Raw genomic sequence first — 20,336 nt, forward strand, 5'->3', positions numbered from 1 at the left:
CTTTTATTGACCTGTGACTCAACTGGGGGAGGATAAAAACTCCAAACCAAGTGTGTCCATGTGCAGATAAATTACAGCTACGTCTCTATGCCTCCTGGCCTGCAGTCATGGTAAAAGGCAGTCTATCATAATAAGCTGCATCCCAATTTCAGAGGTGTTAAAATCTTTTAAAAAGAGGAATCTTCTTAAGACCCAAATATACATCTTCTCTACCACCATCCTGGTGCAAGTCACCATCATCTCTTGCCTGTCTGCTTCTTGCAGCCTCCTAATTAGTTCCCTTGTTTCTCTACTTGACTCTCTATATTCTATCTTCCATGTTGCAGGCCATGTGATTCTTTCACAAAGTGAATTCCATTTCCTTGAACACACCAAGTGTAATTCTAACTCAGGGCCTTTGCACTTGCTGGTCCATCTTCCCGAAATGCTCTCGCCCAGATATCCACGTGGCTCACCTCCTCATTTCTTTTGTGTCACTGCTCAAATGTTGCCTTCTCAGTGAGGTCTTTCCTCACTATCCCATTAAAAATTTCTCCCCCATGAATACTCTGTTTCCTTGTTTTAGTTTTCTCTAAATCACCTGTTACCATAGATATTATATAAATGTTTATCTACATGCATGTATAAATATTTATTTATATATGTTTACACAATATAGATAGCTAGATAGATAAACAGACATTTATTTCTGTGTTGTCTCCTCCCACCATAGAGTAGGCTCCAAGAGGACAGGGGTGTTTGTTTTTGTTCTCTGTGCCTATAACACTGACTTGTAGATCGAAAGTACAGAGAAAACATTTGTTAAATGAAAAAAATGTACTAGGCATGGGTTAAATATAGTGAGATAACTAACTAAATTGCCATAGAATCTGATGACTAAGGTAAGAGACACTGGGTATCTTTCCCTGGTTGTAAACTCAGTTCAGACTGTGACCGTGCTACAGACCTGGTGTTGGAGGAATAAATGATGACCATAAAATGCATCACCACCTGCTCTTCCCTGCTGATGGTTGTTAAGACTCTAAGGAGAAGAACATAGGGGAAAACCAGAAAAGAGTGCTACTATTTCCGGATATACTGGATTTCTTGCATGATGTTCAGAATGAGTGATGGGATGTCAGCAATCAGAGTGCTCCTGGCAATCAGAAACCTATCAGCCAGCGAGGACACGCCAAGGATCAGCTTTTCTAGGAAGGCTTGCTTGGTCCTCCAAGCTCACATCCTTCTCTTTCTATGGAGTCCCATGAGCTACAGAATATTGCCCACTTGATTCTACTACTTTTCTACAGGCAAATCTTTCTCTCCATCAATACTGCACATTTCTGAAGAGCAAGAACCTCAACATCCATCTATGGAGTATCTTCCACAGTCCCTAGCACAGAGGTATATCCATTTGGAAAGGGATAAAGTTGCAGGGAAAGCGGAATGTATTAGCGCTTAATGAGGGTGTGAATTAGACAGGTCCCATAGAGGGGATGGGTTTTCACGGGGGTGAGACTTAGATAGGGTGTTTGAAAAGGTTACTTCTAAGAATCTCATTACATTGGAGGCCATAAGCTCCACGGGGAAGTAGCGAATGTCAATCAAATTAATTCCTGAGAGTTAAGTCTGTCCACACTTGTCTCCCATTTTAGGGAGTTGAGCTCAGGTAAAGGGACCTGCCCTCAGTTCATCTACACTCAGATGTACTCTGTAGGAGGCTTTAGTTTATGGTTATGGAGTAAAGTCGGGCAAGTATTTGACAAAATTCTATTTTGCTTTTGTTTGTAGCTGATTGTTCATTACAGGTGGAGCCAGCTTGATCAACACTATCAACCTTGATTCTAGCTCTAGTGAACTTCTCTTTTGCCTTCAGGCTATACACTTAGAGAAATTTCCTAAAATCCTTCCTGAAACAAGCATGTAGTGGCAGCTGCTTATCTTTTTTTTTAAAGATTTTATTTTTTTCCCTTTTGTCCCCAAAGCCCCCTGGTACATAGCTGTATATTCTTAGTTGTGGGTCCTTCTATTGTGGCATGTGGGATGCTGCCTCAGCGTGGTTCGATGAGCAGTGCCATGTCCACATGCCCAGAATTCGAACCGATGAAACACTGGGCCGCCTGCAGCAGAGTGCACAAACTTAACCACTCGGCCACGGGGCCGGCCCCGGCAGCTGTTTATCTTTAAGGCAATTTGAGTCATTATCAAAACAAAACTTAAATGACATATGCTGTTTAATTTTTACTTTCCACTCTTAGTTCTATATTTTTATCTTGCTATTATGCATTTTATCCACTTTTCAAAATAAAAATAATATTGACATTTTTAGAAATTATAAACAAAATGAAATTTAAAAAATAAAGGGATTATTTGAGAGTCCTATCTGGCTGAAACCTTCCTACACAATTTCTTCTTTTATTATGCAACCATATATTTACCTGATGTTCAGTGGTTGTACTGAATAGAGATCATCAATTTAAATAATTTATGTCCTTATAAAGGGATTGGATGATTTGTGATGTGAAAAAAACGTTATTTCAATGGTTCAGCTGTGCAGTGACTGAACTCAAGATTAATGTGATCTTTGGAAAAGGAGATTGGCCAGCGCAGCTATTGTTTTATTTAGTTCAAAAACTTTAGAACTTGGTGTACTATCATTGCAAAGTGGGCAGTATCATGGTTACACAAATTCAGGGAGCGTTATTCACATTTATTGTACATGAATGGAATTCCTAGGGCAGTTGCCTCCTGACATTTACATAGAACACTATTTTGAATGGTACCTCTTCAAGTACTGCAGCCCTGAGGAACGTTGGGGTGGGTTTGCAGAATCAACTAGAGAGAACTGGAAGGGGGAAAGTTTTCCAGCCATCCTGGAATCTATAGATAGTTCTCACAGATGCTACCATCAAATCCATGATTCTTGCTTGCAATGTTAAAATAAGCTAAAGACAAACACAAATAAGAAAATCATTAGATTTAAGATTGAACAAACATGATAAAAATTCTTTTCAATGGAAAGGTTTTTTACATTTTAAAGTAAATACCGAAAAACCAGGTAGTATTACACAAAAATAAAAGCAAAATATCTACTTAACCAATAAAATGATAAAGTGAATAAAGGTTAGTAAAAACAAGATCAACTAACAAGTAGCAAAGGCGTAAAACCAAAAAGTAATTACATAATTTATTATTTAATTAAAAAATAGAACATTGGTCAGCTCACGGTTCCAGGAATCTCCTAGACATTAGACTGGAGGCTAGAAGGAGAAGTGCCCCTACCCAGAGAGTTCTTGCAGGTCTGGTTTCCTTTTCCTGTCCCGTGCATCTTTTTTGCTCAGCAAATCAAGAAATGCCAGGATGGGTGAGGAAGCACTGAGGACTTCTGCGAGATCTATTTTAATTTTATATGTACATGTATATTTTATATGTACATGGATTCTTCTCATGACTGTGAGACCCAGGCTTTTGAAACTCAAAAGCCCAGAATTGAAAGAGAAGAAGTATTTGACAAAGCTCAGTGATGTTTGCAAGAATACATGTGATATGATAAAACTCTCAATAAACCAGGAATAGATGGGAACTTCCTCAACCTGATGAAGCGAACTATAAAAACCTGTAGCAAACAACATATTGAATGCTGAAACACTACAGGAATTTCCTTTTAAGATCAGGAACAAGACAAGAGTGTCCACTCTCACCACTTCTACTCAACATAATATTAGGAGTTCTAGCCAGTTGAATAAGGCAAGAAAAAGAAACAAAAGTCATCCAGATTGGAAAGTAAGAAATAAAACTCTCTTTATTAGCAGATGATATAATAGTCTATGTACAAAATCCTATGAGATCTCCTAAAGAGCCACTAGAATGAATACATGAGTTTAGCGTAGTTGCAGGTTATAAAACAAGACTCAACTGCATTTTTATAGAATGACTACAAACAATCAGAAACTGAATTTTAAAAATTAATATTATTTATATTAGCTTAAAAGTATGAAATATTTAGGAATATATCTGACAAAAGATATGCAAAACCTATACACTAAATATATAAGACATTGCTAAGAGAAATTAAAGAAGATCTAAGTAAATGGAGAGATATACCAGGTTCATAGATTGAAAGATTCAATGTTATCAAGGTGTCAATTCTCCCCAAACTAATCTATAGATTCAAAACAATCCAAAGCAAATCCTAGCAAGATTTTGTATAAATTGGTCGACTGATTTTCAAATTCATGTAGAAATGCACAGCACCTAAAGTGGCCCAGACAGCTTTGAAAAAGATGAACAAAGTTGAAGAACTTACAGTGCCTAACTTCAAGATTTATTCAAAAGCTATGGTGAATGTGATGTTGACATCAACATATACAAATAGATCATTGGAAAAGAAGTGAGAAACCAGAAATAGATTTATACATACATGGTCAATTTTTTTTCAACAAAGGTGCAAAGACAATTCAACAGAGAAAGGATAACTTTTCAACAAATGGTGTCAGAATGACGATATCTATTTAGAAAAAAAATAAATCTTGGGCCAGCCACAGTGGCCTAGTGGTTAAGTCTGGCACACTCCACTTTGACAGCCCAGGTTCCCGGTTCCCAAGCATGGGCCTACATCACTCATCTGTCAGTGTCCATGCTGTGGTGACAGCTCACGTACGAAAAGAGGGAGATTGGCAACTGATGTTAGCTCAGGGCAAATCTTCCTCAGCAAAAATAAATAAATGAATCTTGATCAATACTATTCATTGTACAAAAATATTAACTCAAAATGGGTCATAGACTTAAACGTAAAACCTAAAACTTCTAGGAAAAAAGTAGGAGAAAATCTTAGTGAAATTGTTTTAGGCCAAGATTTCTTAGATATAGCACTAAAATATAATCTGCTAAAGAAAAATTTGAGAAGCTGGATTTCATCAAAATTAAGAAATTCTCTCTTTAGAAGACACTGTGAATGAAAAGATAAGACACAGACTAGGATAAAATATTGCAAATCATATATCTGATAAAGAACTTGTATCCACAATATACAAAGAACTCTCAAATTCAATAGTAAAAAATCAAACAACTCAATAAAAAATGGGCAACAGATTTGAACAGACATTTCAGCAAAGAAGACCTATGGATGACAAAAACACATGAAAATGCTCAACAACATTAGTCATTAGAGAAATGCAAATTCAAGCCACAATAAGATACTACTTTACCTTTTAGGATGGCTAATATTAAAAAGACAGATCTTACAAAGGGTTGGTAAGAATGTAAAGCAACTGGAATTCTCATACACTGCTGGTGAGAATGTGAAATGATACAACCATTTTAGAAAAAAATTTGCCAGTTTCTTAAAAAGCTAAACATACTCCTACGGCACGACCCAGCCACGCCCTTCCTAGGCAGTTACCCAAGAGCAATGACAGCCCATGTCCAGACAAAGGCTTACATGTGAATGCTCATAGCAACTTTATCTGTAATAGTTGAAAACTGGAAACTTACGAGTCTATCATCGGGTGAATGAATTGACAAGCGGTGGTATATTCATACAAGGGAACAGTACTGAGTGATAAAAAGTAGTGATACATGCAACAACTTGGATGAATCTGGAAATAATATGCTGAGTGAGAGGAGCTAGAGAAAAACGAATACACACGGTATGATTCCATTGATATAAAATTCTAGAAAATACAAACTAATCTACAGTGACAGGGAGCACATCAGTGCTTTTCTGGGCATTGGTGGGGGATAGGCTAGGGGGTGGGGCTGGAGAGGGGCAGGAGTGAGAAACTGCGAAGGAGCATGAGGAAACTTTTGGAAGTGATGGATATGTTCATTATCTTGATTATGGTAATGATTTCACAGGTGTCAAATATGTCAAAAATTATTATATTGTACACTTTGAATATGTGCGGTTAGTTTTGTCATTGATACCTCAACAAAGCTGTGAAAATTTTATTTAAAAGTATTTAATTAGAGGAGTAGTATGTTCAATTTATTCAGTAAATGCTGATTGGATTCTAACTAAGGATCAGGTCTTTTTAAAGTGAATTTTAGAAATATTATCAAGGCTGATTATGTGCAGATAAACTTGAAGTTGAAGAAACTAGTAAAGGAGTAAATAGGAAAAAAACATAGACTCTGGAGTTAGAAGGGCCTGGCTCAAATCCAGGCTGTTCCACTTAACAGCTGTGTGACCTTTGGAACATTAGCTAACTTCTCTGAGCTTCAATCATTTCATCTGTAGGAGAAGAAAGCACCTATTCTGGAGTCATCACAATGTTTAGGAATCACGTACACAAAGCATCTTGGGTAAAGCAGTCACTCCTTATAGGAGAGATACTAAGAAATAGTCTTTCTTAATAAATGAGAAAGACATTGTTCAGACATGAGGTCATAGAGGCCAAACTAGGGAAAGGAGACCCAAAATGAAAGATGAAAGTACTTTGGATTTTATATGAAAAGACTAGATTTGGTGACTAATTAGGTTTTAGAAGCACAGAAAAGGCAAGTATCAATAACTAGAAGATCGATATCTGCATCACTAGAAGCTTCTAGTGATCAGGAGGGAGGAGCAAGGTCTGTAAGAAGATGATGAGTATAGTATTGGCTAGTATATATCCACGTAGATAGGTCCTGAAAGTGGTTTTTGATGCACGTCTGAAGTTGTCTTTTACACATTAATAGTGAAAGCCTCACTGGCTTCTGTGTTGCTGGAAAGGATCTCAAAGTTCTGTGTTGGACCCACCATTGACCAGGGCTGGAGTCCCTGGGAAAGGTGCTCCCCTGCCGGGCCTGCTGGAGACTAGAATCACCATATGCCACCGCTGCTGCAGCAGCCTCCAGCAGCTGTGAGTGACCACTGCACTGTAGGAGCCAGGAGAAGGAGCTTCTTTCTTACTCCTGCTTTCTGACCTCCCCCTGGTGCGCCTACTGACCAAGTCTAACAGCAAGCCAGCCGGCAAGTGGGTCCAGGGAAATGAGAGTTTGCCAACTGGCAGCCCTGGCAGCATAGGGCGGAAAGTAAGAGTGCAGGACTGAGAGACGACAGGTAAATAACCAGCACAGTGTCTCCAGAAACAACCGCAGAGCGAGAACAGGGATGAAGCAGGAAATTGAAGCAATGGAGAAAGAGGAATGGTTAGAAAGAAGTGAATCAGGAAAATTAGGTGCCCCAGAAGTCCAACTGAGGATGATTTCGAAACGGCGACGCTTTTGGTGGTGTCCAGTGCTAGAGAGAAGGCAAGGTCTGAGAAGGCCGATAGATCTGACAATTAGCTGACCTAATGACCTTGAAAATCTAGTGTTAGTTTCTCCACTGTTGTAGGAGCAGATGCCAGATTTCAGAAAAGGCTGAATGTCAGGATGTAAGTTGGTGGGCTTAAACTACTCATTGTTGAAGTTTAGCAGAAAATGTGAGAAAGCAACAGACATATCTTTCTCAGAAATTGAACCTTAATAGAGTGGTCAACTCATTCCCCTTTGCCCAGAACTGTCCCAGTTTTAGCTTGGAAAGTCCCTGGTCCCAGGATCCCCTCAGTTCCAAGCAAGCCAAGATGGCTGGTCACTCTGGCCCTGAAGGCCTTAGAGGATGTTCACAAATGAGCTATATTCAGACTCCAGAAAAGGATGCAGAAGATTTTGTTACTTGAAAGTCCTAATGTATTTCCAGAATAACCACTGTTTTGCTCCCCAATTCACTAATACATAGTGCAATCATTCCACTTGACTTTCAATGTGATTCTTCTCCACCCAGGTCTCACCCTCTTTAGTCCGTCTGCCAGCCACAATGGCATCCCAAGAGAAGTATTCTCCTACTTGGCTTTTCAAGCTCAACCTTTTCATGACACCTCAGTTAATTAATATCTGCCCTGGGTCAGCCTGGAGGAAAACGCATTGAGCTTAGAGATTTCCATTTTAACATTGAACCCCAGGAAGGAGCGAGGCAAATTTATACCAGTGGGTCTAATTGCTAGAAAGGTAATTCTGCAAAGATGGAAATCAGCGGCAAGATTAACACTGCTATACCAGCTTGAGTGCCCTGGCTAACAGAGAGAAAATAATGTTTCAATTAAATGAAAGGATACTGAATTAGGTGGATTACTCAAGAGACTGGTAATGGAATACAGAGCCTTTCACCTCCAGGTCACCATTACTAATCTGGTCCAGGGCAGTTCTAGACCATAGTTTTGAGGGGCTGATGGCTCACCCCAGCCCTTGCTGTCTGCAGCACTTGATGAACTGGTCTCCCAAAGCACCTGCTTCAGCCTCAAAGGTCACTGTGGTTCATGGAAGATGGCAGAGGAAGCAAAGCCTCCTCTTTGGAGAGGAGGGGCTGGCCATGAGGATAGCCCAGGGCTAAGGCAGACAAGGTACCTGCTACAGGGACATTGGGATGGGAGAAAGGATTCAAAATGGGGAGCCACAAGGAGGAGGGAAATTATGCTTCAGCTCACAGAGGAGGGAGTTAACTCTTTCACCTGAATTTAGAGTTGGGATGGAAGTAAAAGTGGTGACTAAGGGTTTGTTCTTTGTGTGTATCGGGAGCGGGTGGCAAGTAAGGAGGAGATTTGCATTAGAAGTCAAAACTTGGAGGTCGGAACACAAGCCAAACTGAATCATGAAATCACTTGTTATCGCCCACGTTTGAATACATCCCAGGGCTTATCTTATTCCACAAAATATTACCAGGGATGGATAAAGTCCAATATAAGATTAGCTTAATTCCTGATGCCAGTGTAACAAAAATCCTCCCCTATAATGGAACCCATATGTCAGCTGGGGTCTCCCTGCCTTTTACGATCTAGATAAGATTGTCTCAAACTTTACATTCCATAACTTGTGGGAGTCTAAAGGAGTCCCTGAGACTTCTGCATATTCTCAGAGGTTGTATTCTCTTGGTTACCTCTGGGTCTAAATTCCCACTTTTCCTGAATTAGTTCAGTGTGTGGGTTAACTTGCCATTCCAGGCCTGCTGTGGCCAAGAGGATCTAAATGAGAAACTCAGCTGCTTCCTCCGTCTCCATAATCATTGTATTATTCCAAGATATTTATGCGCACTGAGACTTCATTCAAAATGGGATGTGAGGTATGGAGGGAGGAGGATGTTTCTATAGCAGCAACACAGACCACAAATGGGGACAGTCCCTGATCTTAAAAGTCTCAGAACACCCCAGTACCGTGGACATTTCCTGTCCCCTTCACTCTAGTCTGTAACCCAGCCTGTTACTACACAGCTGCCTCTCTCTTTTCTTCTTGACCCTCAAGATTGCCCCAGAAACCCCACATTCTTCTTATTTCCCTTGCAGTTCTCACTTTCGAAGTCTCTGGGACCAACTCATTGAGCCTCTCAGGAATACAAAAGAGCCTCCAGGTCAGGAATCCACTCTCCAGAGTGGGCAGGCTGGGTTTTAAGAAACATTTTTCTTTTTTTTCTCTCCCTACTATAGTAATATACCAAAGAACTATTTCAACAATAGCTCAAGAAAAGGAACTTCCCGGTTGAGTGCAATGTCTTAGAAGATAAAAGAGAAACACGGGCATGTAGTAGTATTCAAATATGCATTTGCTGATTGAGTTCCCCCAAGTAGAAGGCAAAACTAGAATTCTGGCACCTTGATGAGGATTTACAACATGGAACACCGATGGAGCAGGGAAGGGCGGTGGCTGTGTTAATAGACATGAGCAGTTCCACCGTAATTCTAAATTTGCGAACCAAACTTTCAATAAAGACAGTTTGGGGAAATTTGGCTGGAGAGGAACTGCTTAGGGTCTGAGTGCCTTGGAATGTGTTTCTGATGCTGGAGAAAAGAAAAGATTTGTTATCTTACCACAGACTGCGGGTACAGCATCACCAGTGTTGGAAAAATCTATGGGCTCCAAAGTTGTTTTCTAGAAGTGTGATAAGAATATCGTTTTTCAGTTTTCTATTAAATGTTATAGCAACGTACCCATTAAGCAAAAGATATTGCTTAAAATACTTTACTTCTCATCTAACTCAAACCTTCATTTTACAGGTAAGGAAACTGAGGACCTGGGAGGTTCATGGTCCTGGGGCAGGAAAGGGGAGCTTCTCTCCTTGTCTGCCTGTGTTACTATCCCCTGGGTCTCATGCATTAATGCCTTGTAGATTTATAAGAGCAAAAATGATTTATGCATCCTGGAAAATGACAATAAGGAGAATTTTTTAAACATATGTTTAAGTGTTCTATACTCTTGATTTGATGGGACATGTAAGAAAGCAGGGGAAAGTTGACCTATAGATCATCAGGCTAATCCAGTTGGGCCAAATAAGACAGCTTTTCATTAGCTGGGTACTTTGGAGTGGCTGGGATATTTTTATTCTGGTAATGGAGAGATAGATATGGCCTCTGGGAACAGTTGTTGGAAATTGTACTTTCTCCAGATGCTCAATTTGGGTGCGGGACAGATTGGTTTCAAGGCCAAGAGCAACAAACATTACCACAAGCCCACTGGTCAGAAAGCCGAGGATCTTCAAAGGTCCGGAGGCTTGCCACGAGACCCTTGGGGTTTTGTCATTAGTCTCTACAGCAACCTTAAAATTCTTTGGACAGCAATAGCCTTCAAAGTCGATGGTCAGTAGAGCTTGCTCAGGCAGGAGCGAGCCATGGCTAGTGGGTGATTAACGCCCCACTCCCGACACTCGCTCAGTCAGGCTGCAAGACAGGCATTTGGTGAAAGGTCAGTCATTTCCCTAATGGTTCCCTAGCACTCAGTGGGAGGTAATAGACTTCCTCCTGCCCTGATTGCTACTTACTGGCAGAAACGGGATGAATAGAAAATATCTGGTCCTGATAACTGGTAATGTGCACAAAGCTATCTAATACTGTTTTTTCTTGAATGAAATTTTTCAAAAGCACACTTGGAAATCTCAAGTTTGGAGGTGGGCAGAGTAAGTCAAGACAACAGAAATTTCTTGTATTGGCAAATATAAACATCAACGTCAGCAATAAACTTGCATTAAGGGTCCACAACTTGGAAATAGAGATGTAGTATGGAGAGTGTAGACAGTTCCTACCCACATATGGATAGCAGGTCTAGGGGAAATGGACTATACGCAAGTCCACAAGAAATAGACTCTACATGCAGCAAAATATGCACTCACAAAATGTGTCATTCTAGTGTCAGAAAATGCCAGCAGAAAATTGCCCTCTTCCCTCTCTGACTTTTGTATGCATCAATCCCTGGCTTATGGTATCTAGACAACTGCCTTAATTTGGGAAAAATATGAATTCCAGAATTTGCTGGAAAAGAAATGCTCTTTTGCTAGTTTTAAGCAATACTTCTCTGTGTATGTCAGTAAACTCATTTGTAATTTGAATTTAAAAAGTAAGTTGTTTGTCTTTAAACATGGATTTACTTAGTTTTATTATACCAGGCATTTTGTAATTGAATTTAAATTCTTTTTTTTGTTGAGGTAACACTGGATTATAACATTATATAAATTTCAGGTGTACATCATTATATTTCAATTACTGTATAGACTATGTCACGTTCACCACCCAAAGTGTAATTACCATCTGTCGCTGTACTCGTGCGCCCTTTTACTCCTTTCACCCTACCCCACCCCTTTTTTTAATTTACTTTTCAGTGATATGAAAATAGGTCTCAGCCTATTTCTTAACCTAAAATACATCAATTACACTGAGTTTTCTACTCTCTCTCAGTACTTTCACTGAACTTCTAAATAGTTTTTATCTTCCAACTTGACATTTTTTCTTTCTTTTCTTAGTTGTTTTTTGTTTGTTTGTTTTGCTTTTTTGAAGGACATCTTAAAATTCAATTGAGATGAGTTAAATGTAGAATGTTAAAGCCAATTGTGAGTTGGCTGGAAGTGACAGACAGTTGATGACTTGATAGTTGTAATAGGAGATCTCCCTCACGAAGAGCATGTGTTTTTTCCAGTTGTTCCCATTATGAAGATGGCAGATTTCTATATAATGTACTTATTTTATAGGCAGGACCATAAGCTGAACTGATGGACTAGTGCTTTCATCATTGTCAAGTCACCACAAATGTGCCCCTAAAAAGAGGGAAATAGCCCTGCTGGATTAGTTTGAAGGAGAGGCTGACATGTGATTAGTACTGGGTCTGGTCTGATGGCTAAGTGTAGTAAATGCTGGGACCTAGTCTGTTGCAGTAATGAATGTCCAACACATGAAATGGTTGCATTAACACTCTTAGGCTATTCCTTGAACTCCATCACTTATCAGAAGCCTAGGGGGAAAAGACCACCGCCTGCTATGGATCGCAAACATTAGCACTCACACACGTACACGTGTGACCAAAACATTTTGGTCCATGAATTCCTCCAGAACAGAGCTCCTGTTTTGTGCGTGTGGAATATATTTCATTCATCTCAAAGGTCAGAGGTGTTGGAAAGAGTGTGGGGCTGAGACTCAGAAGATCTGCATCCCGTCTGGCCCCGCTAATAGCTGGGTGTGACCCTACGTTTGGTAGAGTATACATCTCCATGGGGTTGCATCCATGACACAACTACTGGGAGAGGGAAGGTGTTAGTGCCTGGGAGGTAGAAGCTTTTAATTCCCCTTTTTGGCTCTTGGTTTGTCACAAAAAGATGTTCATCAGCCCGAGCCCTCCCATGTGCCTCTCTCTTTCTCAATTTCGCCACCTTCAAATCCTTCCTTTGTTATCTATAAACACAGAATTCTAAAGTGATAGGCTTTCGGGATATATTGCACTAATACATCATCAGCATTGTCATTATGATGTATTAACACAATGCATCATCATAGACCTGTCAGAGCCATGATTTATGACTCAAAAACGCGTTGTGGTGTAGCGAGGCTTCGGGGATCCCATTGACTGAATGCCTGTTTATTTTTACACTTAAGGGCTTTGAAAGTAAGCTTCAGACTACTTTTCTGCAGAGGAGAACTAAGGGAAGACTTTGAAAGGAGGACTGCATTTCAAAACACTGAAGAGGCCAGTGGGTCACACTTAAGATATAAAGGTTTATGTTTTCCCAGACCACTTTAAGTTCAGAATCAAACTTCCACACTGCGAGTCATTTGGCTCCTGCTGGAAGAAGCCAGCCCTTTCCATGTCTTTCTACTCCTCTATTTAAAACTCCCTTAATAGTTAAGTGTGCAAGGTGTGGTAAGAAAGGTACACATTGGAGGCTTTCTTTTACTGCCAAAAGTAATAAGGATAGTGTTATATTTTATGAGAGTAATAAATGTGATCATGCAAGGAAAATTGGCTTGCAAGGTAGCTGGGTGCTGGCATTACACATTTTCTCTTTTTGAGAATTAAGTTCTTTCATAATCTCCTCAACAAAGTATTAAGCACATGTTGCATGGATAGCGTTGATAGTGCCAAGAGAAAGGCAAAAGATGTGGAGCCATTGTAGAGAATGAAAAAGAAGATACAAAGAGAATTAAAGCAAGCTAAAAACAATATTGTATCGTTCGAATTGTAACTTCCCCATGGAAATGATTGAGATGGAAGAAGATTCCTCAGGAAAGGCTTCTGGAAAAAGTGAGTCATGGGGCAAAGTTGGAAGGACAGACATTAGGGAAGAGATAAGAGGGACATCTGACTTCTTCCTAACTCTTGGATGACAATTCTTTCCAGAATGTACTTTCTTTCACTTGTTCGCCAGAGCCTGGTTTCTTAAGAACCGAGGCAATGTGAAAAAGTCTGCTAGCTTGGATTGACGCATTCTTCTAGCCTTCTCTGCATAGCCCACCTCCACCTTTCAATTTGTCTAGCCAGCATCATTATCATTTACATGAATGACAAAATCTGTAACGATGAGAAAGGGAGAAAGTGCATTTGGCCAAGTGTTCTCTTATTATCAGAGCAGAGGACCTGGGGCACAGCCCCAAACTTGGCAGGTCACAGCAAAAGTCACCTTAACAATATCTGTACACTATGACACACTTTTTTTTATTGCAAAAAATGCTTAATGTAATTACAACCAGGCCTGCTTCCTCAGGCTTAATTCATCCTCATGTCTGGGGAACAGGAAATGTAACTAGTAAAGAATTCACTAAGAGGAGAGGCAGAGAATTGCCAAGAGTTTGTTAATCTGAAGGTTTATTTTTTTATCCAAATATAAAGGGAGTTTGCAAACTGGTTCAGATTAACCAGGTCAAGTTGTATATTTTATTAACTTTAAAAAGTTTTTTAAAATCCTTTTCACATTAAAAAAAAAGGGCATAGAGTTAGACAGGGAGGTGGGGGTGAAGGAAGTTTGTGTGCTTAATAAAAGTTATAAGGAGAGATGTGTCAGCTGCTTAATTTCCACTTTCTGGTTTCGGCAAGAAACAGCTGCAAAATGTCTACTCTAACTCAAGTCTTTTTATGACTTTTACTAACTTATTCAAAAATGCTTTTTATTGATTTTCTGAGGAATGTCACCACAGAGATCTCCATGGAGAGAAGAAAGAACATATTTGAACACTTTATGCCTCATTCACCAGCATAGATGAGTCAAAACCTGAAAGATAATTTGGTTATTGGCTTCAGGCCTTTTTGCTGGTATATAGAAAAGCAAAATTACTTTGTTCCCTGTATCCACCACACTATAACCATTGAAATGGCTGCTGTGATTAAAATTCATCAATGAGAGCTACTATCCCAAGACACCACTTAATCTCCCTGGCATGCATTCAGATATCTTCATGAGCTAGCCTTTCTTCACCTCTCCACCAGTATCTCCCACAATTTCCATGCCTTAAATCCCAAATTCTTGCCATGATGAACTATTGACTGTCCCAAACCTGGTCAGCCTCTCTCTTGTCTTCAGGTCTCGGGCACACTGTTCCCTCCATCCTTCTTGGCCCAGCTTCTCACATTTTGTCGGGCTCTCTCCTCACCTTCTAGGTCTCAACTTGAGCATCCCTTTTCCCAGGATGCTCTCCTCATCTCCTCAGGTCAGGGGCTAGTTGCCTTATCTCTGTGCTGTCATGTCAAAACATGCCTGGATGACTGAATTTCTCACAGTCCTGATCACACTGGAGTGGAATCCTCATACTTGTGCTTGTGTCCCTAACCAGACAATTGGCCCTTCAGGTTCGGACTGTATCTGAACCTCAGTTATATCTCCCAGTACCTAGCTTGGTGCCTGGGATCCTCAGCCTAATATAAATATGTGTTGAATAAACAAGCACAAATAAATGAATATTGTAGTAATATATGGATGCCGTATCCTGCTGCAAACCTCACATTAAGTCCCATGGCTTTGTAAATATTAAATTATTTTAAGCCCTTTACACGTTAGCAAGATCCCTCATCTTCATCCCATGCAAAGCCTTGAAGCCTGGGACACAGCAAGTGCTCCTTAAGTACCTAAAGATTGATTAATTAATAGAAGCTCTTTGTGCACAATGGAGTAATTGATGTCTTTGTTATGCAGAACCCAAGACCACGCCTAGCCTGGTGCCCCAGGTTGCTGCTGTTTGTGTCAAGCTGGAACTCTTTATAACTGAAACATTACAATTCTTTTTAAAATTTTTTTTCAGTTAAGCCAACTTGGACATAGGCTCCTTGGGCATTCACTGTCTTGATCAAAAATTGGTTCATCATAAAGAAGACTTTGGTCAAGTACAGGATTTTCTTAAGAGACACAAAAAGGCCCAGTTGTCCCTTTTTTTACCTCCCTTAAATTGGCTGGCCGGAAATGTCTTATCAGCATTTACCATTTGAGCTGAAGGCTTTGATCTCCATAAAAATGTCGATAGCCCTGGCAGAGAGGTGCTGGGTCTGCTTACTCACCAAGACCCCAACATCAGCAGCATCACTCCAACCTCTCTTGAAAGTTCTTAGGTCTATTTGTATCTTGATTAAGACCCTTGGTCCCCTGGAAGGCTAGTCAACTTATCCAGTAGCAGGCAGTTGTGTTGGCAAACCCATGATCACACAGCACCGCCCAGCAGAGAGCAGAATTTGGGCTGGCTAAGATTTGACAGGGGGGAGGATTCTCAGAGAATGTTGGACCATTGTCCTGAGCATGATGCTGTGGAAGCCCATGAGTATCTAGGGAGCAGCCTGGGGATACTGATGCCTGGAGTAGTCATGGGAGCAGACCCTCATGAAGGCAGAAAATGAAGAAAGTGGAGGGAGAGGAGAACCAAACACAAGCTGCACAAATTTCACAATTTTTCCTTCCAACTATGCCTTGACCAGAGGTGGCATTTGGCAAATAAAGCAATGCTAACCCTGGTAACTGCCTTCAGCTAACCTAATGGTATTTTAGGAGCTCAGTGGAAAAAGTGGGGACATTGAAATCAGAAAGATTCAGGATTTCTTTAGTAATTAGGTGATCTTGGACAGGTCATCTCAAAGACTCAGTTTCTTCCTCTATAAAATGGGAATTACAATGCATACCTTACAAGCCATTCTGAGGATTGAAAGTAGTGTATGCCTGGTGTATCGTGGGGGCTTAGTTGGTTTCCTTCCCCTTTAAATAGGATTGCAATGCCTTTCAATTTGGCATCTAATTCAGAGCTATCATTACCACTGACCAATAAAATGCTCTCAGAGCCTTTTTATATATCAGGAGAGGAGAAATAGGGCATGTCTATAATTGAGGCCTCCTAGATTTGGAGGTGTCTGTTGCCAACACTGTAAGTCAGCTCTATCTTCCTTATGTCAAAGCCATAGGAAGAAAAATGTGAAAATTCGGTCAATTAGTGGTAAGGTCTATCTCCAAATATCCAGTTATTTAGCCCTGTGGGACAAACAGTATGAGACTTGATGACTTTTTCATTTGTCACCCACATGGCTTGGCCTTTTAGAAGTATAGTTATCAGTATAGATACCAGTGTCATTTCGAGTCTTCAGGTTTTCTGTCCTCATCAATCCAGATCATGGGTCAAACAACTGACTCCCTCTGTTCCCCAAGGAGGTCCAGGTGTAACCCTTTGTTAATATTCTAATGAGTCTTTTTGCTCTATCTTGGAGTAGGATTCTTTAAAAAAGAAGGTTTTAAATGAATTTAGATTTCTTTAAACAGCAATTAATCTATTTTGCTAACTTCAGCTGTACCACTTTAAAATTCCCTGAGTGATGCTATTTTTCATTAATACCACTGGATTTAAACTCATCTGCTACTTTCTCAGCACGTTTGAGATGTCTCCTGCCAAATTACATATAGAATTGCCACCAGTCAAACAGGTTTTTTCAGGGATGAGTCAGGGAGAAATGAATTGAAGACTTTCAGACCTGAAGGGACCTCAGATTAGCTAGCCCAATCCTTCATTTGACAAATGAAGTTGAGACCCAGAGAGAAGAAATGATTGGCTCAAGGTCATGCAAGTAGGTTATGGCAAAACTGGGCTAGAACCCAGCTCTTCCAAGTTCAGTTTCCTTCCTGAAAGATTTGAAAGAAGTAATAGCTAACAGAGTCATGCTGGGCTACAGAAGGAAATGGGGACATGGGGTGCATCAAGGACACTGGCAGCAGGTTCACAGAACATAGGCAAGTCCTTCCTTAATAAGTAATAGTGGGCTGGAAAAAGGAGAACAATAGACAATTCTAGAATTCTTATGATCTCTTGCACTAGTGCAGTGGTTCACAATTAGGGGTGATTTTGTACCTCAAGAGATATTTGGCAATGTCTTGAGATATTTTTGGTTGTTAACACCTGGCAGGGGGATGGTGCTACTAGCATCCGGGGAGGCCAAAGATATTGCTAAAGATCCTGCAGTGCAGAGGACAGATGCCCACAACAAATAATGATCTGCCCAAAAATGTCCATGGTGCCAAGGTTTAACATTCCTGGGCTAATGGTTCTCAGCTTTATCAGAACCCATTTCTACTCATTAAAACCCCCTTTACTATCCTAAAATGAAATCATAGGAATTATTATTTGCCTACATTTATAACTAAATACAAAGGAGAAATAAAAGTAAAATAGTTTAGAAGAAAATTATTTATAGCATGTAAAATTCAGAGACAAGTACACTAGAAGGTGCTTATGCTTAGTCATTAAATCACTAAGAACACTATATGTGGAGGGCTGGTGGTGGCACAATTAGCACAAATGATTTTGCTGCCAGTAACAGGACTTGCTGAAATGGTGAACAAACCTTCATAAAGCTTTGAACAAAAAGTCAAATCTCTAAGTAATTTTAGTGTCAGTACCTATCAAAACTCTGCAAAAGACACATTACGCTTATTTGTAAAATAGAGTCTAGTGGAACATCCAGAAATCCTGCAGGTCGTGGGTAATCACTTGCTCTGCAGGACCCTCCAGCTCAATGTAGGACAGGAGTGTCTCTGGCCCCCATCCAGTGATTGCCGGTAGCACACCCCAAACATTTTAACAATCTAAACCCGTCTTCATAAATTTCTAAAATGTCTTCTAAGACAGTGCTTTCTCCTTTGAGCACCACCTAGTTAGATAACAATGTCAACGTACATATAACATAAGTAAATTTAATAATCAACTTGAATGTAAAGTAGCTTTTTAAAAAGTTACTTTTATGCAGTAAAAATGGAAATTGCTACTCATTCCCTTAGGTTACAATCAGAATTCCTTTGGTAGGCCGTTCTTTAGTTTTAACAGAAAGCCAGATTGACTCCTAAAACTTCCTGGGCCCATTCTCTTTTTTCTTTCTTTTTTAAAAATCTCACGTCACCTATTTCACAATAATAAAGAATGGTGGCTTCTCCAATGATGCTATTTCCAAATATATATATATTTTTCTCTAAAAAGGTCTTTATTTCTAAATGAAAGAACTTCAGATTTTATTTTTGATTAACTTCACAAGGCTTAGTTATGAATACAAAAGCAAATCAAAACAAATATCAACAACAAAACCATCCACTTTCTGAAAAACTGTTTCTTCAGCGAGTGATGAACATAGAATAGATGGGTGTGTGTGTTCTAATAGTGCAGGGGAGAGCTATATTTCCATGCCATAATAAGATTTTACGACAGCGCAACCTCAGAAGCTGATTAACTTCTGTTTCTCAAGCCAAGACATCATTTAAAAACACCAAATTGTTACTGATTCTCAAATTCTTAACTGATGTACAAATTGGAAGATTTAAATGGTCATCTCATACTATCCAAAGAAATGAGCTGGTGAAGGAAAATATTTTCCGGGTCTTTTACTTACTCTTTACTAGATTAGATTTAAATCTTATTAAAAATAAATTATTGATAACATCTTAAACCGTGGCCCAAACATATATGTGTGGTCTAATGTAGAGAGTAGGGGTGGGAGAGTGGATGAGCTCGTGGGGTTTGTATGTTATATTTCTACTCATAATCCTTCACCCAAAGCCACATCAATTTTGTCTGCTTTATTTGTATGCTTCCACAAGATTTTGTTCCAACAAAGGATTTCCCCATCTAAAAAATTTGAAAACCATGGCCCTAAGGGAAATTAGGCAACAGACGTAAAGAAATATAATATAGGTCAAATTTCATCACAACAAATATTATTGTGACAAAAATCTCTATATAGCAAAAGATTTCTGAGCCCTAGGCAGTAACCCATTTGTCTTAAGAAATATGCAATATAACAAAATAAAAGAATCCGGGCGATCTTTTCATTATAACGGCCTTTGACCTGTATTCCTTGCTTGGTGGAAGAATGAATCTTTAAGCTGAAATTCAGTATTACTAGTTTCCTCTAGGTATGGCCACTTCCTTTTCAATCAGTTTGATGTCTATCAAATGCTTATAGGGAAATAAAAGACCTGAGTGTTCAAAGCCCGCACCTAGAAATGTGCTCCATAAATCCTAAATGATTGCTATTCAACCTTGATTCTGAGAACAAGAGGAACAATTTATTGTTCCGAGAACAATAATCACAAAAGGAATATTGAGTCCCAGTATGGTAGGGACAGCTGGTTGCCACTCAGTGTCCATTCTCTCCTTCTTCCTTATTATCCAAAACCTGACTTTTACCTGCACACGTTGGCATCTGCCATGGAGTCTACATTCCCCAGCCTCCCTTGATGTTAAATGTGGCTAATGGAATATAAAAATGTGTGGATCTTCAGAGAAGTTCACTTAAAGGAACAGTCTTAGCAGAGAGGAGCTGTCATCTTCCTTCCTTTTTCTAGAAGTCAATTATAAAGCCTAGAACTTCCACTGCCATCTGGGAAAACTGGCTATCCTTGAGGATGGAAGCCATGTGTTGTGAAGCAGAAAAAGAGAAGAAGCGTGAGTTCCTAATGCTTTTGGAGAGCCACCAAACAGCCTTGGATTGCCTAACTCTGAACTCCTATTGCCTGAAAGAATAAATACTTGTGTGATTTATCCATTGTGGTTAGGATTCTGTTACCAGCAGCCAAATATAATTGATATATCTTCCTAGCCTAACAGTATATCCTTCTTTCCTCTATGCTGAGGGATTGTATT

The sequence above is a fragment of the Equus quagga genome, chromosome 5 (assembly GCF_021613505.1).
Source record: "Equus quagga isolate Etosha38 chromosome 5, UCLA_HA_Equagga_1.0, whole genome shotgun sequence".
In the NCBI taxonomy this organism is placed as follows: Eukaryota; Metazoa; Chordata; class Mammalia; order Perissodactyla; family Equidae; genus Equus; species Equus quagga.